The 11084-nt window shown below is 40.1% G+C and overlaps 1 protein-coding gene across 4 annotated transcripts in view; it reads left to right on the forward strand.

Moving 5' to 3' along the window:
• The first annotated feature begins 7998 nt into the window (after positions 1–7998).
• The window catches only part of LOC137993225 (uncharacterized), a 34671-nt gene continuing 31585 nt past the window's right edge, over positions 7999–11084 (forward strand). The window contains exons 1-3 of one of the 4 annotated variants that reach the window (XM_068838939.1): positions 7999–8112; positions 8914–8959; positions 10189–10310. The gene's annotated coding sequence lies outside the window, so the exon portion shown is untranslated. Of the gene's footprint in view, positions 8113–8913; positions 8960–10188; positions 10311–11084 lie in introns of those variants that run through there. The other 3 variants (XM_068838940.1, XM_068838941.1, XM_068838942.1) reach the window with 3 other exon arrangements.

The raw sequence follows: 11084 nt of genomic DNA on the forward strand, positions 1-11084 counted from the left end.
TTCTTCTTTTCGATTTCCGTTTGAGTGAATGTGGTTGGGTTGTAACGGCGAAAATAAGATATTTAGGCAGTAATTCGTGGCGGTATCGTCAAAGGAACCATTCGTTAGTTTAAATAATATATCTAAGTTATTCCACCAGCACTTGATAAGGATTAACGCGAACGACTTTCCAATGCTTGGCTTAGGTGATTCTATGATAGTTTTCATTTAATTCCAAGTTCCTATTAAAGAAAACAAAAATGTTTACCTAACTTTCTGAGAACAATTTGTTTTTTTTTTCAATTGAAGAACAACAAAGCCCTTCTTCATTATACCGTACAGAGTTGTAGGGCTAGAGTGTAGTGCCTTGTTTTTTGGAACTGAATTTATTAAAACCGAATGATTTCTCACGCTGCTTTGAACGGTTGAAAAACTTATGTTAAGCGGCATATTATATATATAGCAGATAAAATCATGAAAATTGAAGATATTGAAAATAATTGTTAATACGCTCCTTAAAAAAATGAAACTTTTGTCTGTTAAGTCAATGAGACAAACTGTGCCGACAGAGACTTGGGAGATAGCGGTATGCTTTTGTGCTTCGAGTAGGGTCTACAAAAACCGCTTGAAACTGTTTTAACTTCTACCACTTTTTGAAGACGTAATGCCATAGACTACATCTTCAGAAGTCTTATGTTTTGAGAGAACATGAAGCTATCAACAATGTCGTACCAGATGAATTTTGGCTTCTTAATTACATAATTACAGGTTCAGATGATCAAAGGAGAGCGTGCGCCTAGTTTCATAGTCTCTTCCTTTTGTTTGTATTCAGAGACAAGCCGTGAAAAGAAGCGGTTGGTTTTGTGGTTGCACACAAAAGAGGCCGGTATGGGGTCCCTCCATGGGGGCCCCTCCAAAACAATCTAGTCTTGGCACCATGGGTGTGGGCACCGACTTCGATAATTCAATCTATGTTTTATATTGGTGGGAAGTGCAAGAGTTTTCCATCATTTGATGAATCAGTTTGCTGCAACGACTACAAATTGTTCTTAGCTGTGGTTTGGAAGGTTGCTAGACAAATACTGAGTCTAGTTAGGTAAAGTACGGTGTTTATTTGAACACATGGCTCTGCAAATAATTGTACCTTTTCGACGATGAAGGAGAACGCTAAAATATGTCGTCTTCGCTTGTGCCTGGAACTGAAGAAAGTTTTTTGCAGCTCGTCGATACGATTATTTTAATAACTTGATGCGTAATGGATGACTTTTGATGAGCTCTATAGCTTCATTTCCAGGCCCCACTTAATCCTGCAATCAGAGAGTTCTTGTCGAGTGATTCTCTGCGTTATTTGTTGAGTGTAGTCAATTCGTTGTTATTGGATAGACTATGGTAGCCTTTCATGGACAGTTGCATGGAGATTTTTAAGAGGTAGTCTAAATTTATTTAAGGTGCATATGAAGACAATCCTTTCTTAATGCGTGGCTGTTGACTCTAGTATTAAGATCAAATTAATTCATGTTTTGTTCCGATTTTGCTTGCTTTCCTGGAAGATCTGAACGTACGAGAACATAACGAACTGTCCAAAGCACTTAAGTCTTTTTTTTTTTTTAACGAGAAGGTCGTTTGATCATGACATAGTCCTTCACCGAGTTCAGTTCTTACTTGAAGGGATCACTGATACATGCACAGACTGAGATGAGCTTGAGTGAAATAAATGTATATCTATATTTGAAGTGTCGATTATTGATGAAAAGGGTCGCCCAGATAAGAGCGGGGACCATCTCTCCCTTTCATTCATCTATGTAACCCGCGCTTCAAATATATATCCACTTTGTTTCATTCATCGAGTCCTGTCACGGAGCACTCACCAAAACTGAGTAGCTTCATAGCTCAGTTCGAACATAACTTTTTCAGGTGTCTATAAGAAACATTTGCTTAAATTTTCCGGAAGAATTCGAGGATCACTTCCTCCTTTCAGAGTTGAGCAGTATTCGCGCCTTTTTGAAATTGGCTTTATAAAAACTTAGAAACCGTACCATTTCTTTGCTTTGAAAACTCTGATTGGGGAGAAGCAATTCATACAACTCAGTACAGACGAGCACCATTGATGATACCCTGACCAGTTTTCGACAGAAAAAAGGCCTATTTAAGTATGAAAATAACTCTTAAGAATAAATATCTTTTGAAATAGCATTCCATGATTGTCAAATAGTGTAACGAAGATTTCCGTTGTTACTATATATGTTATCACCGAGGGAAACTTGTTACTAACAACTGTCCCAAATAAACGCATCATCAGTCTGACTTCCGGATTTAATTTTCTACTCTCTTTGCCTTTCAACTGAAATGTTCCTGCCGGCAGGGCTTGGTCACTTCTTCAAACGGTGGAAAAAGTTTTTTTATTTTTTTTATATTTTTATTATTTTTTATTTTTTATTTATTTATAATATTTACAGAACGAACACTTACACTACTTACAATACTAATATTATACTTACATACATATACATTGCACTGCTCATACTTACAGTATTTATACAAGCAAGCAGGACAAACACTTACACTACTTACAATACTAGCATTATAATTTTTTTTATTAATTTATTTGTTTTTTTACTTACAAATCGCTTCCTCTACTTACACGACTGTACTTACATTATTCACATTAGAATACTTGCGCTATTTACAAAACAATATTTTCACCACTGTACTTACCAATATGATACTTAAGTTACTTACAAAACAATTTTTACACTACTTACAATGCAGTGATTACACTACGACAGATACGGTGGAAAAAGTTATCTACCGCGGGGCCTAGGGATGGCGCACCACTGGTGAGACCACTCGCCTCCCACCAATGTGGCCCGGGTTCGATTCCCAGACTCGGCGTCATATGTGGGTTGAGTTTGTTGGTTCTCTACTCTGCACCGAGAGGTTTTCTCCGGGTACTCCGGTTTCCCCTCTCCTCAAAAACCAACATTTGATTTGATTTGTGTTAATTGTTGATTTCAGTTTACAGTGTCCCCAATTAATACTCCAGCGCTAGAACGACTAGACAATTAAATAAAGTTCCTTTCCTTTCCTTTCACAAAGCCGATCGACACCAGTCGGTGATTAAATACCAACCCAGGTTTGAATTTTCCCATACAAAAGGCCTTAACCTTGTAATTTTATGCTGAACGAAACTAAAAGTCTCAGTCAAAGTTGAAGACAAAATTTTATGGATCGAAACATTTTCCATCAGAAAAAAAGCTACAATTTATGTTTTCAGTAATTCATGATTAGCTTTATCGGGCTTTCAACAACTGGGTCCGGATAAACAATGATAAATGGGTGATTGGTTGACTTATTCATTGGATCATGAGTAATTTGTCCACACATCCTTCCAACGACTATTGCCAGAAAGTCGACACTGAATGCATCACAAAATAACTTTGATGAAAACGAGGACGTCGATTTCTTGGAATACTCGGATTTGTAATTGTCCAGAGTTGTCTGTTAGCAGGAGCAGAGTAGGCGAATCACAACTTCCTGTTCTTCGCTAATGAAAATAAATGTGGAAAAGACATAACGGATTCAAGGGGAAGGGGTTCCGTCTGAAACTAAGGTCGTGTTCAATCAATCAATCGTTTATTCAACCCTATTGCAGTAACAACTGAATGACAGGGGGCGGTCGCAACACGCATTTTGAAATTTGACAGTACGACCCTCGTTTTCATCAAAGTTTTTTGTTATGCATTCAGTGTCGACTGTCTGGCAATAGTCATTCACGTCTACTGGGATCAACTTTTCTAAACTTAACAAGTTTAGGGGATAAAGCGGTTGAATTATCCAAAGAGAGTAGATATTTCAACATTTACACCCATGGAGAGAAGCGGTAACTCATATGTGCAACTGGACCGGCAGAGCACGAAACCTGCCGCGGTAGTAACATAACATATGACATAAATGGGGTACACTGTTCCTGTCGCTTTAACACAATATTCAACGCCAAAGAAAGTGTTTATTTCAGAGCGTGACCAAAATCATGACATAAAAAAAGCAAACGTCGTCTATAACGTTCTCGCAATATGATTGTTTTATTTCCCAAAATGAGCGTTCCTGATTGGCTATTACATTGCGTGACAAATTGACAAATTGAAGATCTCTTCGCCATTTTAAAGTTGGCTTCAGTTATAAAAACTAGTTTCCTGTTGAGAAACCGTTTATTAGCTCTGAATACAATCCAATACAATACATATTTAATTGACCGCTTTCAAATAAGGGGGGGGGGGGGGGGTCTTTTCAAGGCCAATGAAACACAACGAACGAAGCAAAAGAACAACAACTGTTAAGAATCCCAATTGGCCGGAGGCAAACCAGCTGGCTATTTACAAGTGCAGCTCATAAGGGACTACCAGGATGAAATTCAACTAATGGTCACAACGAAGGTGTCTTGAACATGGGAGCTGACGGCAAGCACCACTTAGCCGCACTGCCTCCTGAAAACAATTCAATTTAGTGAACAAACATTTTAAAAACCTACATAGGCATTATTAATACCCTGATCAGTTTCATTTCGAAAAGAAAACAGGAGGTTAACCCTATACTTACGTCCCCTTAAGGACGCTCAAATCAATTTGAACACTTTCAACCAACTGCGGCGTCCAGTAGGACCGCATCTACACAACTGCCCCCATGTAACGGCGCCATACGAAATAGCAACAATTTCCCAGCAAGACGCATCCATCAACGCGACGCAACAGGTCACCACGGCAATAAAAGAGCCGTCCAAACACACCCTGCACTTGCACCGCGTCTTCAAACGCCCACAACTCAAAAATGAATTAGGCAACCCCCAACTATTACCGCCAGAACGCGATCTGCAGGTCAAGACAAAGCTCTTCTCAATGCCAAAAAGAAAAATTTACGAAGCGGATTCACAGCCACACTCACAGCTAAAGCATTTTAAGGTGGCTCTGAGTCCGTTCCAGAATTTCTTCCCTGCTACGCAGGGAGTCTCACCTCAGCGCGCGAACCACCCTCCCAAGACAAAAAATGGGGGCAACCGCGCCCTCCTCCCGAGACACAAGCGTCTAATGGGAAAACATGACGCACCTCCATACGGCTCCACCTCTTAGTGTCACAGCGACCAACCATGCCTCCCCGATGAGTGCATCCCGGAAAGCACTCATAGGTTCCCCAAACTGCAACATAACACCGCCCCACGTGAAACATTCTAAAAAAAATAATTCTACAAAAGTGATGAAGAGTCTCCCCTTTTTCTGAGATGGACCAGATTAGAAATTTGAGTCGATCTTCGCAGTCCATTTCTCCCTCTTTTGACAGAGGGCAAGTCTGAAGTTTTTTCCATTGCTTAGGTATCCTTAACCAGGTAAGGCCGCACTGTGCATTCGAAGGCCCAAGCGTTCTAGATCTGTGAACTACGCCTAGAACTTTATTTGCCTTGTTTACAACGGCGTCAATGCGCACTCCTCGATAATCAGACGAGATCAGGACGCCCACGGGCCCGTTTCTCGAAAGTCCCGAAAACTTTTCGAGCTGGAAAAGCCAAGCACTTGTTTTAAAACCGATTTTTTGACATGTTTTCAAGTTAACAAAAAGAAAAATAACTGTGAAGTTTGACGGCTTAAATCATCTCCGTTCTTGAGATACATGGAAAGGGAATTGTGACACTCGAAAATGGCCCGTAAAGTTTCGGGTTTCGGGGTCAATATCATGTTGAAGGGCTGGGGTGTCATTTTCGCGGTCAGAAAGCTCTCCAAATACTTTTGTGTCAGCAGCAAACATTCTAAGAGACGATGATATGTTGTCAACATAGATTAAGAAACAAAATAGGCCACAGAGTTATTCTCTGAGGTCGTAGGCCGGACCTTAAGGAAGACCACAAAGAATAGTTGCCGCACACTACTTCGCATTGTCCGTTAGTACTGTTAGAGCGGTTTTCAATTAAGTGTCGAAAGTACTTAGCGAATTACCTTGGTTTTGCATTACTTTACTCTACTCAAAGTTTTCGCGCCAATTTTTCAACCAATCAGAAGTGAAACGAAAACCAATCGTGGTTCGCGTGTGCACATTTTTCCGCGCTTTGTGTTGGCTTTGTGTAATTACTTCGAGTTTTGATTGATTTACTGGATTGTCTCCGTCATTTTTCAGAGGCCAAAGTAATTACTTTGGTTTTGGTTTTACGACACTCGATTGAAACTCGCTCTAAGAAGTTTCTAAACCATTGCAGCAGAACCAACTTCAATTTCATAACCTTTTAAATTGAGGAGCGAGCGCCCGTGGAAAACCCAATCAAAAGCCTTAGTAAAATTAAGAAATACAACAACTTGAGGGGTAGATTTGTTTCTGGATAACGCTCAGAAATTGTAAAAGGTTAGGGCCGCTCACATAGAGGAGGGGGACCTCCGGTAGGTGAGGTACCCCGTCTTCCCGTACTAAAAAAAAACGAGCATTCACATGCAATATTAAAAGCCTCGGGGCACCGGGTTGAGGTATCCAAATGTTCAAACTAAAGATAAATGCCGGAATGAACATCATCCTAGTCAGGCGGGGTACCTTCAGCATTCATTTGGAGAAAACTCAACCCACCCATGCGGGTTTACCCGGCCCGGCTCACCGGGCAACCCGCCTCGTTGAGGTACCCCACTTCTCGTGTGAACACAATCATGAAAAAAAGAGAGATTGTATAGAGAGATTGGTTACCCCGCCGAGGCGGGGTACCTCACCCAACCGGGATCCCCCACCTCCATGAGAACAGGCCCTTAGGTCATGTAATCCTGGATTACAGGAAACTTAAATTGCAGTATATTTTATGTTTAAAAAAAGTTTCTCAAGATTTTTAGCCTCCAAAATTAGCTAGACTTTTTCTTTTCCCTTAGCATGAAATTACGGCAAGGATAACGCTTTCTTGAAAGGCAAAATTCAAGCCTGAGTTTGTTTTTAATCGCGGATTAGAGTTAATCGGCTTTTGAAGAAGTGGGCCCAGGAAACCAAATTCTCGATTATCGATAATTCCAAATTTGATCTGAATTTATTTATCTATCATCGATAATCATTAGAGGACTATATCTCAGGACTTGAGGTAGCAGAGAATGAAAGAAAAGCAAGTTGTGTCCTGGGATTGTATTTGAACCCAGGCTTCCGCTTTGAATGAACGCCTCCTTTCCTCTTGCACAAAAGATCAAGAAATCAAGTTTTGTTGTAAAAAGTTGTATGTCTCTCATAGGATATCGCTGCTGAACAGTGATCAGGCCTTGATTTTTAAATTTTCAGCTTAGTGGTGGCTGATCAGGGCGAGTTTTATAGTGCCAATTGGATTGGCGTTCTTTAAAAACACTCCGTAAAAAAATCCCTATACCATTTCCAATTGCTCTTCTTTCAGACTTTCAGCTCCGAAACTCATGTGCAATTTATATGCTTTTCGCGATAGGTGACCCCTTGCTTTATGCCCACTCGCACCATTCGATACAGTTCTCCCAGGCCTAACAGCGCGGGGCCCGTGAAAAAAGGATACTTGACCAAGGGTGATTTTCCAATCCGAATTACATATTAGTAGAGCTAAATTTCAAGTCGATGTGTCTGGGACACCAAATTAGCCGCCGTGACTTTATATCCAAGACAGCTGCCTCAAACAAATCAGTCCCAAAACAACTCAGGGTACCTTGTAACAACTCCAGTTGGTTGTCATTGGGATACCCGTATCCTAACGACTGGCCAGCCTCCTCCTTTGTCAAAAGACTACAGGCAGCCTCATCCTCGGAGACCCAGCGGCAGATTGCGGAGGCAAGGGGAAGTCTAAACCGACAAAACAAAATGGCGACGAAGAAAAGCATAGTAGGGCGAGAACAGCCCCTGTGGACAAGTTCTTACCAGAGAAGTTCCAAACAGTCGAGGTAATTCTCAATTCTGATTGGTGTCAGAAATTCTTTGTGTTTTTCTGCCCAATCAGAGGTCAGCAGGCCGTGAAGTCGTTTCGTGTCTTCTTACACGGAAATCACTTGATCGCCATACTCGCCTGATTCGTTTGGCAAGGTTTTGCTCGAGGAGGAAAGTCTCAATCACAGCACAAAATGTACAAGAAATCGTTCGGAATATAGGCGGAGAAATACGCTGGACCTTCCGCAGGTATCGTTACAGTAGCGTATTTCCAAGTGTGCGAGATTTGTTTAAAGATGTCCTCCCCGATTCACCTAAAATAGCAGTGATTAATTTTGATCTGACAATTATTTTTATTCTGCCCCCTTTTCCTGGTCGAGATATTTCTAGATTTCTTACGTGAATTGCTATGGCTGAAACTTTGCTAATCTCGAGAGCAAACGTTTGCTTCTGAATGCTGCCAAAGTAACAGCTGACGTGTTCTTTGATAGCCTTGCAAATGGCAATACCCAGGCTGTGCAAATGTGGTGGCGATTCCTTTTGGATAATTTTACTTGGATAATGGACAATAATCTGAATGTGAAAAAAGATTAAAGACAGTTGCAGAGAACATAGGAAAGAGATTTTGAATATTTTATGAGCACCGTAGGTTGGGTTGTCATTAACGTTTTAAAGCATATTTCATGCAAAAGTGTGTTGTGTGTTAGACAGTAATAACAAAAACAGAGTCCTGAGGTTTCTAGAAACAATGCTGAAATAAATCTTCTCCAATAGTAAAATGAGTTTGGATCCAGGTAGTACATAATATTCTGAGTTTTACCTGTGCAAATATAAAATCTTAACCTTGATATTTCTCTTTACAGCAAAGATCCCAAAAATGTGACAACTTTAATAATTAATTCACATTCTTTCAATATTTTTTATTAATTTATCAGCTTTATTGGACACATCAGAAAAAGTAACACAACATTTCAGTTTAGGGAAACAAAAAATAACTGCAAAAAATGAATCAGTAACTGATTTGATGTACTATTTTCATATTTCCCACAGAAAGAAGAGACTAAGAAGGAAACAGCATACTCTTTCTATAGTACAAGTACGTACCTGGACACAGTTGAACACCAGTAATAATTATTATTGTTGTTCAACTGTATCCAGCTGCTTGCGTTTTGAAATCAGCATAAATATTACACTCAGGCAAAATGCAAAATGTCACTGCAGCATTTATCTAGATAGACAAATCTTTGAAGAGATAAAAGAGCACTCTGCAGAATGACAGAAATGTGGTCACAGATAAAAAGATTTTCCACTCTTAATAGTCGTGTGTCCAATGGAAAAAGATTACTCCAATCCTTCCAAAAGGGCTACAGCTTCATAGCTGTGTAATACTCTTGCAGGGATTTCTATAACTTTTGAAATAGCCGTCCATGATAGCCCATTGAAGGTGGCAGTTTGACAAATTTATGATAGCATTTTTAGTGAAAATCAAGGCAAACTAGCCGGCGGTGAGAGACAAAGCAGGCGGCGGTATACCGCCGGTAACTGGCTTCTACTGAAACCCCTGCTCTTGTGAGGCAATGTTTTACAGGGTGTTTCCTGGGTCCCAACTGCTGCTATAGTAATGGTGCAGTGCTGCTCAAAGACCCTTGAGCTCTAAAACTTGGTGTTTGAAAAGTATCTCGAAAACCAATTCAGCGAGCAGTATTTTGTTTTTTTACATTTTGAAACCGTATCATAATTCTCTGACCCAGTACATGATGTGAGAAAGAACTATAAACTGAAGTAGAAATTGAAATGTTTATGAAAAAGCTGAAAGATGAAAAAAATTCCACTGGATAATTTTTTGGAAATTCACTTTAAGAATGCAAAATAACACTTCTCACTTTTTTCCAAACAAATCAGGGAAGGACGCTGGACAAACTTTTGAGATAAACCGGACCAAATCTAACAAACTCTATTTCCAGTTGTATTAATTTTGATTCATTATCCTCTGGAGCGGCTCAGGTGGCATGTGTGGCATCAAGCCTGAGCACTCGGCTGAACACCTGTTCTGAGCCTCCTAAAGGATAAGGATATGGCATCTTTTGTAATAAGTTAAACTAAGTAATTTGCAATAAACTTGAAACTTAAGGATACGCCATTACAATGATGGCAAATTTTATTTTCTTGTACACTGTCAGTACAATAAAACATGTGTTTCTACATCAACATACAGTGTGTGTATGTATAGATAATTATTGGGAAATGTGCATACCTTGACGGATGTTCCTTTGCTTGATTTTGGTGTTTGGGTGCTTTCCTCAAGGTGATTTTTTAACTCACCAGGACAAGACATCACCGAGGATGGTGCAATTGGCTTAACTGGTACATTTTCAAATATGGCGCGGCAAATAGGACAAATCGAGGTACACCTTTAAAGTGAGGAGGTACACCTTTAAAGTGAAGAGGTACACCTTTGAAGTGACGACGTACACCTTTAAAGTGAAGACCCACACTGCGTTTTAAGTCTTAAGTTTTAAGTTTTAAGTCTTTTAAGTCTAACGAAATGGTATTTACAATGACGCGGAACATGCTCAAGTCACCAGTGTTGCTTTAAATTGACGAGGTACACCTTTAAAGTGAGCATAGGCCTGCGGTTCAGAAAACAGCGCCCTCACTCAAGCCGCATGTCTTTGGTTATAATTATAACCAAGATGGCGGAAGGTGTTTCTCAAAGAATAAGGAACGAATTGACTCGGCTGTATTCTGCAATAAACGAAGTAGTTAACAGGTCAGTTGTCACATCTGATGAGATACAGTATTTCATAAACTGCTTGGAACATTTCCATCGCCATCTTCTTCGATTAAGCGAAAGTGGTTTTGTAACAGCACATTCCGTGAGAATTTTGCAAGGTGCTCTTAATAGCCTGCGAAACAGTCAAATGCCTGAAGACTTACTTCCTGAATCCGGTTCGAACATGTACTTTTATCGAGAAAAACCCCTAGGGAAGCCTAGATACTTTCTTAGCAGGGATCAGTTAGAATTCCTGTTGTCTTTGGGATTCAACAAGACCAAGTTGTCAGAAATGCTGGGTATGTCTGCGCGTACCATTCAGCGTCGAATGGCGGAGTACGGCTTGACAAGGTAACCGGTCGTTTCGCCAATTTCGCGGTCGTTTTTACCAATACAGAGAGTAAAAACTATCCTAAACAAACGTTTTCAGGCCTATCATCATATCATA

This window comes from Montipora foliosa, chromosome 2, assembly GCF_036669935.1.
Source record: "Montipora foliosa isolate CH-2021 chromosome 2, ASM3666993v2, whole genome shotgun sequence".
NCBI classification, from domain to species: Eukaryota; Metazoa; Cnidaria; class Anthozoa; order Scleractinia; family Acroporidae; genus Montipora; species Montipora foliosa.